Genomic DNA, 15,591 nt, shown 5'->3' on the forward strand with positions numbered 1-15,591 from the left:
GAATTAAACCTTGGATCTCGATCAGATACAATAGACACAGGAACTCCATGACGAACTACAATTTCTTTCAGGTATATATGGACCAACTTGTCGAGCGAAAATCTTTCATTTATAGGCAGAAAATGAGCTGACTTGGTAAGTCTATCCACTATAACCCAAATGGCATCATGATTAGCCCTTGTCCTTGGTAATCCAACTATGAAATCCATGGTAATATGTTCCCACTTCCATTCTGGAATCTCCAATGGTTGTAGCAATCCACTTGGTCTCTGATGCTCTGCTTTAACTCTCTGACAGGTATAACATTTACTAACCCATTCCGCAATTTCCCTCTTCATATCTGGCCACCAATAATTCTCCTTTAAATCCCTGTACATCTTGGTACTCCCTGGGTGGATGGAATATCTTGAACTATGTGCCTCTTGTAAAATTTCATTATTTAACTCCGTCACCGGTGGAATCCAAATTCTAGATGAAAACCTCAGAATACCTTGATCATCCTTTTGCGTACATAATTCTTCACCTACCAAACGATTTATATCTTGATCCATTACATCTTCCTGACATTTCTTTATTTTCTCCAATAACTCCGGTTGAAAAGTCATGCTGTACACTTTTGTTTCCTCAGGCTTGCAAACTCTAATCTCCAATTCTAATTTATGAAATTCCTTATATATATCTTCAGGTACGGATAACACATTTAACCTTTCCTTCCAACTTAACGCATCTGCTACAATGTTCGCTTTACCGGGATGATAATTAATCGAGCAGTCGTAATCCATGATCAATTTTAACCATCTCCTTTGCCTCATATTAAGTTCCTTCTGTATGAATATGTACTTTAAGCTTTTGTGATCCGTGAAAATCATCACTTTTCTCCATACAGATAATGTCTCCAAATCTTCAAAGCAAAAACTATGGCTGCTAGCTCCAATTGCCTTGACGCATACGCAATCACTTTTTCGTGCTGCATTAAAACACATCCTAGTCCTTTGTGAGAAGCATCGCTATAAATTACGAAATTCCCTTGATCGTCTGGAAGTGACAAAACAAGTGCCGTGATTAATCTCCGCTTCAACTCCTGAAAACTTTCTTCGCACTTGTCATTCCATATAAACTTTTCATTCTTTCGTGTAAGCTTTATCAATGGTGTTGCAATCCTTGAGAAATTCTGAACGAATCGTCGATAAAATCCTGCCAATCCCAAGAAACTTCTTACCTCAGTGGGTGTTCTCGGTCTCTCCCAATTCGTAATTGCCTCAATCTTTGCTGGGTCCACTTTGATCCCTTCGTTACTGACTATGTTTCCTAAGAACTGAACTTCCTGTAGCCAAAACTCACACTTCGAGAATTTAGCATATAACTTCTTTTTCCTTAAAATCTCCAAAACTGTCCTCAAATATTCCGCGTGATCCTCTTCCGTCTTTGAATAAATTAAAATATCGTCTATAAACACAATAACAAACTTATCCAAATACTCCTTGAAAATTATGTTCATCAGGTCCATAAACGCTGTCGGGGCATTGGTCAATCCAAAAGACATCACTAAAAACTCGTAATGTCCATACCTTGTTCTGAAAGCTGTCTTTGGTATATCTTCTGGCTTGATCTTTAGTTGATGATATCCCGATCTTAAATCAATTTTGGAGAAGTACTTGGCTCCCTTCAACTGGTCAAACAGATCGTCAATTCTGGGTAACAGATATTTATTCTTGATTGTAAGCTTGTTGAGCTCCCTATAGTCGATACACAATCTCATGCTTCCATCTTTCTTCTTGACAAATAATACCGGGGCTCCCCACGGGGATATGCTGGGTCTGATTACTCCTTTCTCTAACAACTCCTGTAATTGCTTCGCTAGCTCTTTCATCTCAACAGGCGCCATTCTGTACGGGGCCTTGGATACTGGTTCTGTTCCAGGTGCTAAGTCGATCGCAAATTCAATTTCTCTATCTAGAGGAAGTCCTGGTAATTTGTTGGGAAACACGTCTGGAAATTCATTCACAACTGGAATATCTTCAAGTTTTGTTGGTTCTTGACTTCTGTCAATCACATATGCCACGAAATGCTCACATCCTTGTCGTAATAACTTCTTAGCTTGAATTATTGTTAAGAACTTCTTTACTTGTTTCTGACCCTTGAATGTTACTATTCTTTCATCTGGCGTCTTCACCATTACCTTCTTATTTCGACAATCTATTTGGGCATCGTGCTTAGATAACCAATCCATCCCTAATATAACGTCAAATTCTCCTAACTTAAATGGTATCAAATCTACACAAAACTTATTATCAGAAATCTCAACCTCACAATTCCCACAAACTTGATTCACAGTTACACGTTCTTGATTTGCTAATTCCACAGTCATTATTTCATTTAAACACTCAACTGGACAATTTAATTTACTAACAAAATCTTGTGAAACAAACGATCGGGTTGCTCCTGAATCTATTAACACTTTGGCACACAAAGAATTCACATTAAGCGTACCTGCCACGACATCCGTATCCTGGATAGCATCTTTCACAGATATATCAAAAACTCTAGCCCTTGGAGTCTCATTCACTGTTTGGGTAGATCCTATAATCCTCAATGCATTACTAACTGGGGCTGGTGTCTTGCAATCCCTGGCCATATGTCCTGGCTTCCCACATTTAAAGCACGTAAATCCAATGGCTAGAATCTTTACTGCTGGATTCCGGATAGGCTGATCCTTATTTGCTGGCTCTCTTGCTGGCTGATTTCGGCACTCTCTCGAATAGTGCCCTTTCTGGTTGCATTTGAAACATACCACATTCAACTTATTACAAACTCCCCCATGCTTCTTCCCACATACTTGACAATCTGGAAAAGTTAGTCTCAACTAATTCGGCTGATTCGTATTAACTGGCCGGTTGCTCTGGCCTCCGTCTCCTGCACTTTGTCTCCTGAAATTAAAATTTCTCCCTGACTGAAACTTGCCTTTCTTAAGACTTGGAAACTTCCCTGGTTGTGACTGGCCCTCATTCCCTTCAAGTTTCCTTTTCTTGCTTTTTTTTTCCTTCTGGAACATCTCACTCTCTGTCTCTGCGATCATAGCCTTCTGTACTACTCCTGCATAGGTATCCAATTCAAAAATGGCTACCTTCCCTCTGATCCATGGTTTCAAACCTTGCTGGAATCTTTTAGCCTTCTTCCTGTCAGTATCCACATATGACGGTACATACCTTGACAATTCCTCAAACTTACCCTCATAATCTGTTACCGACATGTTCCCTTGCTTTAATTCTAAAAACTTCAGCTCCATCTGATCCTGAACAAACTGGGGAAAGTACTTTTCTAGAAACAATTCCTTAAACCTCTCCCAAGTAATAACATCTGTACCTTCCACTGTCTTCACCACCTCCCACCAGTAGGTGGCCTCATTCTTCAGATAGTAACTTGCAAACTCAACCTTCTGTTCCTCCTTTACTTTCACTAAGGCAAATGCCTTCTCTATTTCCTTTAACCACACATTTGCTTCAATCGGCTCTAAGGAACCCTTGAATTCTGGTGGGTTTATGACCTGAAAAGTTTTAAAGGTTACCTGGGGATTGGTCTGTCTTTGCTGTTGTTGTGCCAGGTGAACTATTTGTTGGGCCAAGATTTGAAGAATCTGGGCTATTGCTGGGTCTATGGGTCCTGAGTTCATATTTGGATTTGTATCATCTTGGTTGTTATTGTTGTTGTTGGTTTCTTCATTCTGGGTGTTGGTGCGGGTATTTCTTTTGGGAGGCATTTTCTGTAAAGAATCAAACAACTTATTTAGCTTTTGAATCAAATCTTTTGCATAAATGAAAAGTTTTGTAAAACAGAAATATCTCTTTTTGAAAATAGTTGTAACTAAGTAAATTGCATGCTTTTTTACAGATTATAAACAGTTATGGAAAACAGGGTACATGGTATCACAGGGGTATAACTGGTGCAATAAATATGGTAAGGTAAAACAGGTGCAATAAAGTAAATGACAGTGTTGGAAAGGAAAAAGGTACTGATATATTTATAGATCAAAAGTTTTAGGTATTACAAGCGTAAAGATGCTTCGAAAGTAAAAGCAAAAAGGGTACAACAACCTACTCACTAGTCAGCATAGCTAGTCTATAAATATAACTCAAAAGTCTACTGATACACACTACACACTACTGTACATACTACATAACCATAACAACACTGCTCAGCATCTCCATCTCTGAATCTCTGTCTCAGCTCCAAGGAAACTCTGGTCCTTCCAGCCTCTCAAAGTCCTCCATCACCTCAGTAGCCCAGCCCATCAGTGCATCAGGGCCTCTGCCAGGTAGTGTAGCTCCATGTAGCCTAGCCTCAAGAACCCTCCGTGTCACATGAATCTCCTCTCGAAGTTCCCTCACACCATGATCAACATCTGTAGTCCTGATGATATGATGTAGCTCTCTGATCTGGGCCAACAAGGAATCACGCTCCAATAGAAGAGCCTCATACCGGTAATAAGGAACTGGGGGCAATATAGACTGGAATGGGGCACTCGCAACTGAATGCCCAGTGGAATCCGAATCAGCTGGTGGGGGTCCTCTGACAGGTGGCCTCATGCCTGGAGGTGGAATAGCCTGCAGTGGTATGGGCTACAACACAGGTGGAGGTAGTATAGCCAACACTGGTGGAACAACAGGACGTGGATCCGAAGACGGCACTCCAACTGAAGGCTCTGAGTGATCAGCTGATATGGGAATAAAAGAGTCGGCCATCACTGCTATCTGAAATCATATCACAATATAAGAATCTCGAACCATAACGCGAATTACACTAATACCTGATATACCGAAGCACTCAACCTCTCGACGTTCTATCTTTATATTCCTTACTTCTAATCCTAACCCTCTACCCATTCCCGTCAACCTAGGCTTGTGTCAGTGACTTATAACCTATAGCTCTGATACCAAACCTGTGGCACCCTCCAAACCCGGGTCAGAAGTTTGGGGTCCACACACACACCTTAATTATAACCTGCTTATAACAATAATAAAGATAACAATAATATGCAGTGACCCTACTTACCAACTACCACGGACCGCAACAGGTTAAAGTATGCACACAAGCCAAACACATCTACTTATATTACAAACCGTTCAAATCCCAACCATTCAAACTCAAACTGAGTATTAAACATTATTACAAACTTTTACAAACATAATTTATTCCAAAAGAAGCCTACTAGCTCAGCTTTCTCAACCTCAATCCCTAGCTCTCGCGCTGGACTGGGGATCCTTGCTACCAACTGGTTCCTTTTTAACTGGAAAGAATATAAACAACATCGCACAAATGAGCTAACTAGCTCAGCAAGTCACAATGATAAAACTGAGAATAATGATCATCAAGTGAATATGGTTATGATATCAAGTGAACAGTGGATTATGATTTAGAATTGGACATTATACTTTTATTTTAAAACATAGGTTAAGCTGCTGATCAGTCACGCACTAACCCCGAGCAAAGCACACATCATTGCTCTAACTACTGGATCCAAGGCACACATTGGCCTAACTTGACCATTATATGGTCTGACCACGAATCTGGTCCATAATTTTATAAAAATAATCCAATTCTAACATAATAACAAAATGAACAATAATAAAAAATAATCAGAATCATTAACAACAGTGAGTGCTTAACAATTAAAGGGTTTCAATCCTTGTATGTATCTACAAGGTAACTTCAAAGCTTGGATGTTGGGTAATGAAAGAATTGGATAACAAAGGAATCAACGTTTCAGGGTTTCAAAGATTTGGTCTTTCAAAGCATAAAATACAATGGGTTGAGTATATAAGTAATTCAGTCCAGTGTTTGGTATTTAGTTGGTATGTATTTGTAGAGTAGTATCGTAGATTTGTGGTTTGTGTTTGGGTATACAATAATCAATGGCTTAGAAAGAATAAGGTGTACGGCTCAAGAACAATAACTGGAATCAGGGTTTGGGTTTCAGTGCTTCAAAGCACTTGCAATATCAACAAGACTATCAAGTACTCCAATATCTCGAGAAAGTTCAGAGCACTTGCCTGGTATTAGCTTATTACACTGCACTCGCTTCCAATCTCAACCGCCTTACTCCTCAACTACCTATTTCCCTTTCCTACGTCTTGCCTCTTCTGCTCACATATCATAAGCATCAATCAATATTCAACTCATATGATTCTATTTAACATATACTTCTATCTACCCTTCGTTTTATCCAAATCCGATTAACGGATTGAAAGTTACGCAATAAACAGAAAACATCGAATATATATAGACCAACAGTCAACCAAAATGTAACATATAACACATAATACGTCACATAATCAATGACATATCCTTTATAAAGACATTTCGGGTCATAAATAGGCTTTCTGGTATTTAAAACGATTTTTAAAACATTTTTCGGAATTAAAACGGGCTGTTGGATCAATTTCGGGATAATAAACAGGGTTCGGTTGGCCAATTCTGGCTTCGAAACAATTTTATAATAATTATCGAGCCTTGGAAATAATTTAGAATAATATTTTAAAGCTCGAAACTATTTTTCGGAATTTTTAAATCATTTTTAAATAATTAAATCTAATTAAATAATTAACTAAAATCAATTAATAATTAATTAAATCAATTAATCAATTAATTTTCAAATTAATTGACGAATTAATCAATTAAAAATTAACTGAAATTAATTAACTAATTAATTCAGATTCATTTTTGAATTAAAAATAATTTTCGGAATTAAAATAATAATTTTTAGAATTTTCAGAAATTAAAAATGAATTTTTATAATAAAAATAAATAGGAAATATGATTTTTAAATATTTTTAAAATAGGAATCCTAAATTTGCAAAGTCTGGAAACTTCAGGGACCTAACTATATCGTTTTTAAAACTACAGGGGTCTGTTTGCTATTTTGCCAGCCCCGCCGTCGACCTCGCCGGAGTGTGGCCGGAGAACACGATTCCGGCCACCTCAGGCCACCAAACTGTCCAGATCACAACTACACTTCACCAGGAACATATTCATGCAAACAAATCATTCTAATCATTTCTGTTCTGGCCGGAAATTGGCCAAGAACATCGTCGGTTTCCGGCGAACATCGTAAACCTTCAAAACACAACTCCCTTCGATTCACTAATCCTCTGTTAACGAGCTATATATCAATCGGTTGCAAATTTCATAAGGAACACAACCCACTATAAATCAACAGCTAATAACCCCCAAATTTCAATTGAAAACATTCATACGGGTTATAAACCCTAATTTTAAAATTCGAAAATTAAACTCAAATTTGAACATGTTATTGAACTCCAAATCAGACGTATAATATACCAAAATCATCAGGAAAACAAGCTCTACAACATGCAATCATCAAATCATACAAACAATCATCCGAACAAAAATTCATATTTTTAATCAAAATAACTCGAAATTTAATAAAAAAATATATAAAATTAACCTTTGATTCTGCAGTAAAACAGCTTATGGAATCTGATAGAGCTCTTCAAGACCTTCAAATCTGGTACTCGAGCTTTTCAAACAAAGATCAATAACACCTTCAAAAGTTGGTTTGAATCTTGGAACAGTTTATGAATATATGGTTTTTCTCTGTAAAATTATATAATTATCTGTCTGCAAATGATTTTGATACGAAATAAAATACGGGAAAAGGCTATTTATAATTATGGAAAATTAGTATCCTGTTGGATCATTCCGGATATAAAACGGTACGTTTATTTATAAAAACTGATCCAAACGGTATCGGTTTCCGGAATAATTATCCAAACCAGTACAATTTGTACTGCGGTCTTGGTCTCAGCGCCTGGTTACACGTACTACGAGGTGATAATTGGGATAGTTTAATAAAAAGCTCCCGTTTATCGAAAATACGGGTTTTATTGATTTACCGAAATAAATATTGTATCGAAAATGTTGCGCCGGGACCCGCACAGAACAAACCGTACGCCGGATCGAAAAAGTCGAAACATGGAATATGCTCGGAATATTACAATTAGGTTAGGAAGGAGTTCTCGGAAGAGTTTCGGGTTCCAAAAACGTAACAACGGATGACGTCGATTGGTTCCCGTTTTTATAAAATAGATTTTAAATGCTCGGAAAAAGATTTTATAAATTTCATATGATTCTTATAAATCCATAAATCAACATAAAAATAATTTGGAAGATATGACAATTATCTATATTTTATTTTGGACATATAAAAATTAAAATACTCAATTAATATTATTTTTAAATATCCAAACACAGATAACACTTAACAATTAAATCACAGAATAGATACTGAACACATATAATAATTATTTAATAGCAAAAATAATTACACGATATATCCCAGATATTACATTAGAAGTCTGGCTTTCATTGACAATTAGAGCACTTGAACCATCCACAACATGCCCTTGTCCAGTTATGAATAATTTTCTTTGAATTATTTCTAATTCATAAGTTTTCAAGATTCTATAAAGAGCTTCCAGTGATATTCTGCTTAGATCTCTCCCTTCTCTGATTGCTGAGATTTTCTGTTCCAAATGATCAGGGAGTGTGAGCAAAAACTTCAAGTTCACCTCTTCAGCTTCATAGTATTTGTCATGGAGCTGCAAGTCATTTATCAGCTTATTGAACCTTTCAAACACATCAGTGATACTTTCTTTTGGCTTGACCATGAAACCCTCATATTGTGAAATCAGTATCCTCCTTTGATTAGATTTAACTTCCTCAGTTCCCTCACAGAGTATTTCAATCTTTTCCCAGATTTGCTTGGCAGTGTCACAGTTGATAATGTTGTTATACATTACATTGTCAAGTGACTCTATCAATATCAACTGCAAACCACTATCCAGGGAAACTTTCTCTTTTTCAGGCTCAGTGTACTCCGAAGGATCTTTTGGAGCATAATGAGCTGGAATGACCATATCACCATCTATTGATTCTCCAACTCTAACCATAGGAGTGAAGTGCCCATTTTTGAGAATCCGAATATAGAGTGGATTGGCCATCCTGATAAACAGCAAAATTTTATTTTTCCAAAGAGTATAGTTAGCTTTGTCAAATGTAGAAATTTTGATGCTACTGATTTTCTGTGTATTCATTCTTCCAAGATCTTGAATCTATTTATTTTCAGATTTTGCTCTGATACCACTTGTTAGGAAATGAGTAACACGCAGGGGGTGAATGTGTTTTTCTATTTTTAAGCTTTTCTTGAGCTTTTTATTATTGAACAAAGTAAATTAAATCTTATAGTGAAATATGTTACTGCAGAAATTAAACATGCAATAATAAAGAACACGGATCTTTTAAAACTCACTTAATTTTATATTAAAATTAAGAATATTTCGCTACAAAATTTCTAGGCTCTTTGTTAATAAAGAGCTTAGCTTCTCCTTAAGAGTGTTACAAGATTTTCTTTTCTGAATTGTTACTACTGACTAAAGGACCGGTGTTAACTTTATAATTTAGTTAACTGCTGGTTTACACAGTGTACAATAAGACATGCTATTAACTTTAGTAAACTGTCACTTGTCATTTCCATTTTAGGAAAAGTGTATCTTCTATTTCTGGCTTAGCATATCTTAGCATCCTGAGTTTACTTTGATCTTCCTTTGTCAGTTAATCTTCACCATTGATCTTGGACATCCTTTAAGCTGCTTTTTGTAGACTTGTCAATCTAGTTGTTTGGATTGTTTGTTGATTGTAAATCTTAGATATTGAACTGGTCTGCAAATTGTACTTTGAGATTTTGCCTTGAGATCTCCATTTGGTCTATAGAGAACTTGACATCTCGATAAGTATATTGGCTTATCAAGATCTCTAGTACTCCATAATAAATTTGATTTGTGGAGGTCTCTGAGTTCTCTATAGGAGAATTTGGCTTGTTGAGATCTCTAGTCTTCATATCTTCACTTTGACTCATCGATAACTCGGAGTTCTCTAGTCAAATTTGACTTATCGATAACTCGGAGTTCTCTAGTCAAATTTGACTTGTCGATAACTCAGAGTTCTCTATTGAATTTTGGCTTATCGATATCTCTGAGTTCTCTAGTGGAATTTGACTTATCGATAACTCTGAATTCTCTAGTCAAATTTGACTTGTCGATAACTCAGAGTTCTCTAGTGAATTTTGGCTTATCGATATCTCTGAGTTCTCTAGTGGAATTTGACTTATCGATAACTCAGAGTTCTCTAATAAATGTTGACTTGTCGATAACTCTGAGTTCTCTAGGGAAGAAATGACTTGTCGATATCTCCAATCTTCGTGTCTTCAATTTGGCTTGTCGATATCTCTATGTGTGTTCTCTATAAGCTTTTCTGACTTCACGATAAGTCATTTGGAGTTTTCGAGTGACTTCTCTATAACACCAAATCTGTGACTTGTAGAGATCTTTGACTTTGAGTATTTTTATCCAAACAGATTTATTCAACTCCAAGCTTCTTCATAATTCTTCTGAGGCATGATCTTCTTGATCTTCTTCCAGATAGAATCCTTAGGCTTGATACTGTTTAAACAAAAAGACTCCAGTCTGCTCTTTTACATTTTTAAAGACTTTAAATGTTACAAGTACAAATGCAAACTAAGATTATAATACAACTTACTTAGGGTTGTCAATTTGACTTAGTCTTGTTAAAATACATGCATGTCTTGCACAACATACATGATATAAATGTGTGTTATGGTGTTATATCATTAATGTTCAGCAAGTTGAATATTTACGTGTTCTACAACGTGAATACGTATGTTCTTCAAATTGATCATGTTTTATAAATCATATGTTCTGCAATGTTCAACTTGTCAAATGTATGAGATTTGCAAGATATTTATTAAAATAGTGATATTTATAGAACATGATTCATATTATAATACATTTTACAAAAAAAATTATACTATTTTACTTGCAGAACATATATGGACTCCCGTACTCAATTAAAAATAAGGACTTAATAGAACTTAACTCATACATATATATATATATATATATATGAAACTTGAAAAATTATAGAATTCTATATTTTGAAAAAAAATTATTTAAAATTCAAAATTAGCAATAATAAATTTACAAAAAAAATGTTTAGTGTTGGAAAATATTGTACAGCTATTTTGAATTATTTGAAAAAGGTTAAAACTATAATGTATTGTACTATTTGATTTAATCCATGTTATGCTATCTATTTTTTTAATATTAGTCGATATTTTGAAAGGATTAACAAGTTCAACTAACATTTAAAAATATTCATCAAATTGAAAATATTTAATTTTAGAAAAATAATATACAATGTTATCAAGTTACTATAAAAAGAAATATTAGAATCATAAATGAAAGAAACTTCAAAATGATTTGAATGATGATATTAGTATAAATTTATCTTCAGATTCTTGAAAAAAAACTTCTGAATATCAGTATTTAATCTTTAAGATATATGAATTATTTTTATGTCACATCCATGACTGATGCTCTGTTTAGTAAAAATAGATATTGTTTGATTGTTTGATTGTCGGTGCTACTACGATCACGATATATAAATAATTATGATTTATTTATTAGATAATTATAATTTTTGAATAATCATAAATACATGTTATTTGAGTAATTTACTGAATAACAATTAGATATATACATGACCAAGATATCTAGCATATAAATAAACGAGACCAACATAATTTACTCAAAAATATAATAAATAATAATTTACATACATACACACACATGTGACTTTATCTTTACCAATATTAAAAGATTCAATTTTAATGGTGTATTTCAGAGTTATTGATATATATACTAGAAGAAAATAACAAAGGTATTTTATGTTCTAAAAATAATAATGATCAATTAAATTTAAGTTTTTTTCAATGTGTTAAAAACTAAATATATTATGTCAATTTTAATTTATAAATTGACAATTATCTGACATCTTATAAAATTAACATTGTATAATAGAGAGGATTAAAAGCTAAGTACACGGCCAAAATCAACTTTATTTAATGAATTAAGACATTAACAATGATATTAAATCAACATAAACGTTGAATTAAAAAAGTGTAAATTCTACTTTATTGAATATTACGATTGCAGGTATTGACCACTTTAATTATGCATTACTAATTCTGTTATGGATCAAAAATTAAGGTATAATAATTGTTGTATTTATTACTAGGGAACATGAGCTTCGAGGCTCGATTTGACTGCTCTTGTGTATCGTGACTAGATATGCCTTAACAAGATGCCTACGTACCTTGCTGTATGCCAAAGATCAAGTCAAAAAACGTAGTTCTGATTTGTGGGGTGAGGCCCCTTATATAGATGTTGGGAGTCCTTGAATTGGACTTGGGTTAGGAGACTTGGTGGGCAAGTCTCAGAATTATAACTGACTTTGGAGTCCTAAGAGGTAGGAAGCAGATTCCTTATCCCACCAGGTTCCTTAGAGGCCAATCTACAAGGATTTATTTCTTCACTAGGACTCATCTTACACTACTAGAAATAATTCCTACGACATCACCCCTTTAACATCGGTTAGAAATGTCACTGATGTTAAAAACAGTTTTAACATCGGTCACTTCAAAACCGATGTTAAAGTGGTTGTAAGACATCACTATCTTAACTAGTCGATGTCTATAATCATTTTAAAAAAATAATAAAAAACCCGCTTCTTCCTTTCCCCCGTTAATACACCAAAAAATTCCCCCTTAACAAAAATTTTATTTCCCCCCAACACAACAAAATTTACTTTTCCTTCTTCCTACTTTTTATCAACTCTCTCTCTCTACTTCATCTATACTCTCTCTCTCCCTCTGCTATCTCAAACTTCATCTCCACTCTCTCTCTCTCTCTCTCTCTCTCTCTCTCTCTTTCTCTCTCTCTATGTTCTCGTCCCTCACTCAGCTCAGTCTCTGAATCTTTTATCAATCCAAATTTTCTAAACCCATCTCAAACCATTAAAACCCTAATCTGTAGAAACCCCTAATTAAGCTTGTAATCTTTGAAATCGAGTTTGTGATTGCTCCGATTCTTGGTAAACAAACTTCAAAAGTGTTGGATATGTTCGATTCTTGTGTGAAAAATATGTAAGCTTCTAATTTATTTTCAATTTTTATGTTTTGATTTTTTTAACGGGTTCGGTTCACAGGTTTGGAGATTTGTTTAGAGGTGGAATATATATATATATATATATATCTCTGTGTGTGTGTGTGTTTTTAAGGGTCGTATTAATGTGTGGGTGATGAGGACTGATTCTGCAGATGAAAATTCTTGGTCTAAAGCACTCACCACAGAGGAGAAACGCGGTACACATAGATATGAAAGCTTTGTTAGACCTGTTTATTATTCTAGGATGGCTCAAAACTTTTGTGGTATGACCTTGAGAAGAAAATGGCTAAGAATGTCGAGATTTGGGGGATTCCAAATGAGTTTGATTCACATGTGTACACTTAGAGTCTCGTACAGCTCAAGGAGGACAATCAGCCGCAAAAGCCATCAGAAAACATGCCACATAAAAAACTAAGGTATATAATGTCTTGTTGTTTGTATGATCTGTTGTTGTATTTTTGAGTTCTGCACAAGTTTATTTGTTCACTATTATGGTTAAGTCTTTTTTCCCGTGCTCATTTTAGGTTCCATTTTCCCTAATTTTGTATATATGTGATTTTCTTTCTTACTTTATCTTGATTTGAGCATAGATTTATAATGTAATAGAAGGATGATGGTTAATGATGGAAAGGAGTAAATACATATTGCGACAACAGAAGGTGTGTACATTGGTAAAGATTCCCACAATTTTAAATAGCTATGTGATATGTATGTTTCTTTAAGATTGTGTATGTGGTACTGTGAAAGATCTTGCAAAATTATATTATAATTTGGAGCTTATTTATAGTAATATTTTTTTTAGTTTCCTTGCTGAATTTATGATAGGGGTGCAATGTCGTCTTAGAACAAAGTTATGGGGCTCCTAAAGTGATCAAATATGGTGTCACTATTGCAAAGAGTATCAAGTTCAAGGATAGAGTGAAGAATTTTGGTGCTAGCCTTGTAAAGCAGGTTGCAAATGCTACAAATGATGTTGTTGGGGATGGTATGATTTCATATAAGTTGACTAGGTTTTTTGAAAGCAGATACTGCTCCTTTAGAGAGAATTTTATTTGATTGAAATCCTGACTATTATTAGGTCTTGAGTAAGTATAGCTAATGGTACAATGCTCCTTTTTACATGTCTACAGGTACCACATGTGCAACAATCCTCACTCGTGCAATATACTCAGAAGGGTGCAAATCTGTGGCAGCAGGAATGAATGCAGGGGCAAGTATATTTGCACAGAGGAATAAAATAAGTAATATAACATCTCAAATAAATGTAGTCTCGTTAGCTAGGCAAGTATATTTGCACAGAGGAAGAAGACACTTTTAATATTACGTACCAAACTAACATATCTAATATTTTTTTAAGGTGATGTATGATTTTGAAGAAAAAATCAATATGGATGTTTTCCCTCGACTTCAAGGTGGTTCACACAACCACACTATCATTGTCTTGGCAGTTGCATTGAAACAGGTTAGAGCTGACAAGTTGAAGCTTTTCCAGAATATCACTTTAAAAGGACACACTCTGAATGTGGATTCTTGTATCCGTATTGTCTTTTAAGAAGCATATTGGTTTTAGAAAATATTAAGGAACATATTGATTTTGATAGGAAATATTAGTAATAGCTGTTGTACCATAGTATTACGCACTCAAAGAACTGAGTTTTAATTTTGCACACAAAATTTTTCAAGTAAATGATTGTTTCTAGCATTTGGGAGGTCATAATACCATCAGTATTTTCCATAACACGCTTTTGTAGAATCATTTCAATCAGGGGAAATACTCTTTTTTTCTTTGTTTAAATTGGTTAATTTATGTGAGTATGATTGATATATGTTAAGTTCTTGCCCCTAACTCGTAAAGGAATGCAGGCGACAACTGGAGAATACAAAGCCTACCAAGAGCAAGTCCTCAGTAATTGCTCCAAGTTTGCACATGTGTGACTAATAAAATCTCTGTGTTACTGCCTTATCTATGATTTTGTAACAAGAATTTTTTTTCGATGTTACTGGTTCAGTTAGCATCTATGAAAACGTATTCCGGTATAGTAAATGGTAATGAATATTCTCTCTTGCAGACTTTGATGAAGAGAGGCTATGAACATGTTTCTGGTGGAACTGACAATCACTTAGTTTTAGTTAATCTGAAACCCAAGGTAAATGAAAGATTACTTTTTTCTTCCACTAGTCTAGAGAAATAAATCCTTCATGATTTAGAGATTCGGATAACTTATTATCCTTTCCTTCCAGCTTCTCTGATCTGACAGATTTGTTCTGTCACTAATCCTTTTTTAAATTATGAAAAGAGTTTCTAGGTTTCAAGTCAGAAAATCCACAGCTCTTTATATATGATGTGAACTTATACTGAAATAATCATGGAAAATGATACAAATTTTATGTAAATTTATTCTTTCTACAGGGTATTGACTGGTTCAGGGTTGAAAAGGTGTTGGAAGTTGTTCATATTGCAGCCAACAAAAACACTGTTCCTGGAGATGTGTCT

General features: G+C 34.7%; 1 long non-coding RNA gene across 1 annotated transcript; it reads left to right on the forward strand.

The window, feature by feature from the left end:
• Window positions 1-14,502: 14,502 nt before the first annotated feature.
• On the forward strand, window positions 14,503-15,252 carry LOC141717018 (uncharacterized). Its single transcript, XR_012573496.1, has 3 exons — window positions 14,503-14,559; window positions 14,961-15,026; window positions 15,167-15,252. It is a non-coding gene; the product is annotated as an uncharacterized LOC141717018 (long non-coding RNA).
• Window positions 15,253-15,591: the final 339 nt, after the last annotated feature.

This window comes from Apium graveolens, chromosome 4 (genome assembly GCF_009905375.1).
Source record: "Apium graveolens cultivar Ventura chromosome 4, ASM990537v1, whole genome shotgun sequence".
NCBI classification, from domain to species: domain Eukaryota; kingdom Viridiplantae; phylum Streptophyta; class Magnoliopsida; order Apiales; family Apiaceae; genus Apium; species Apium graveolens.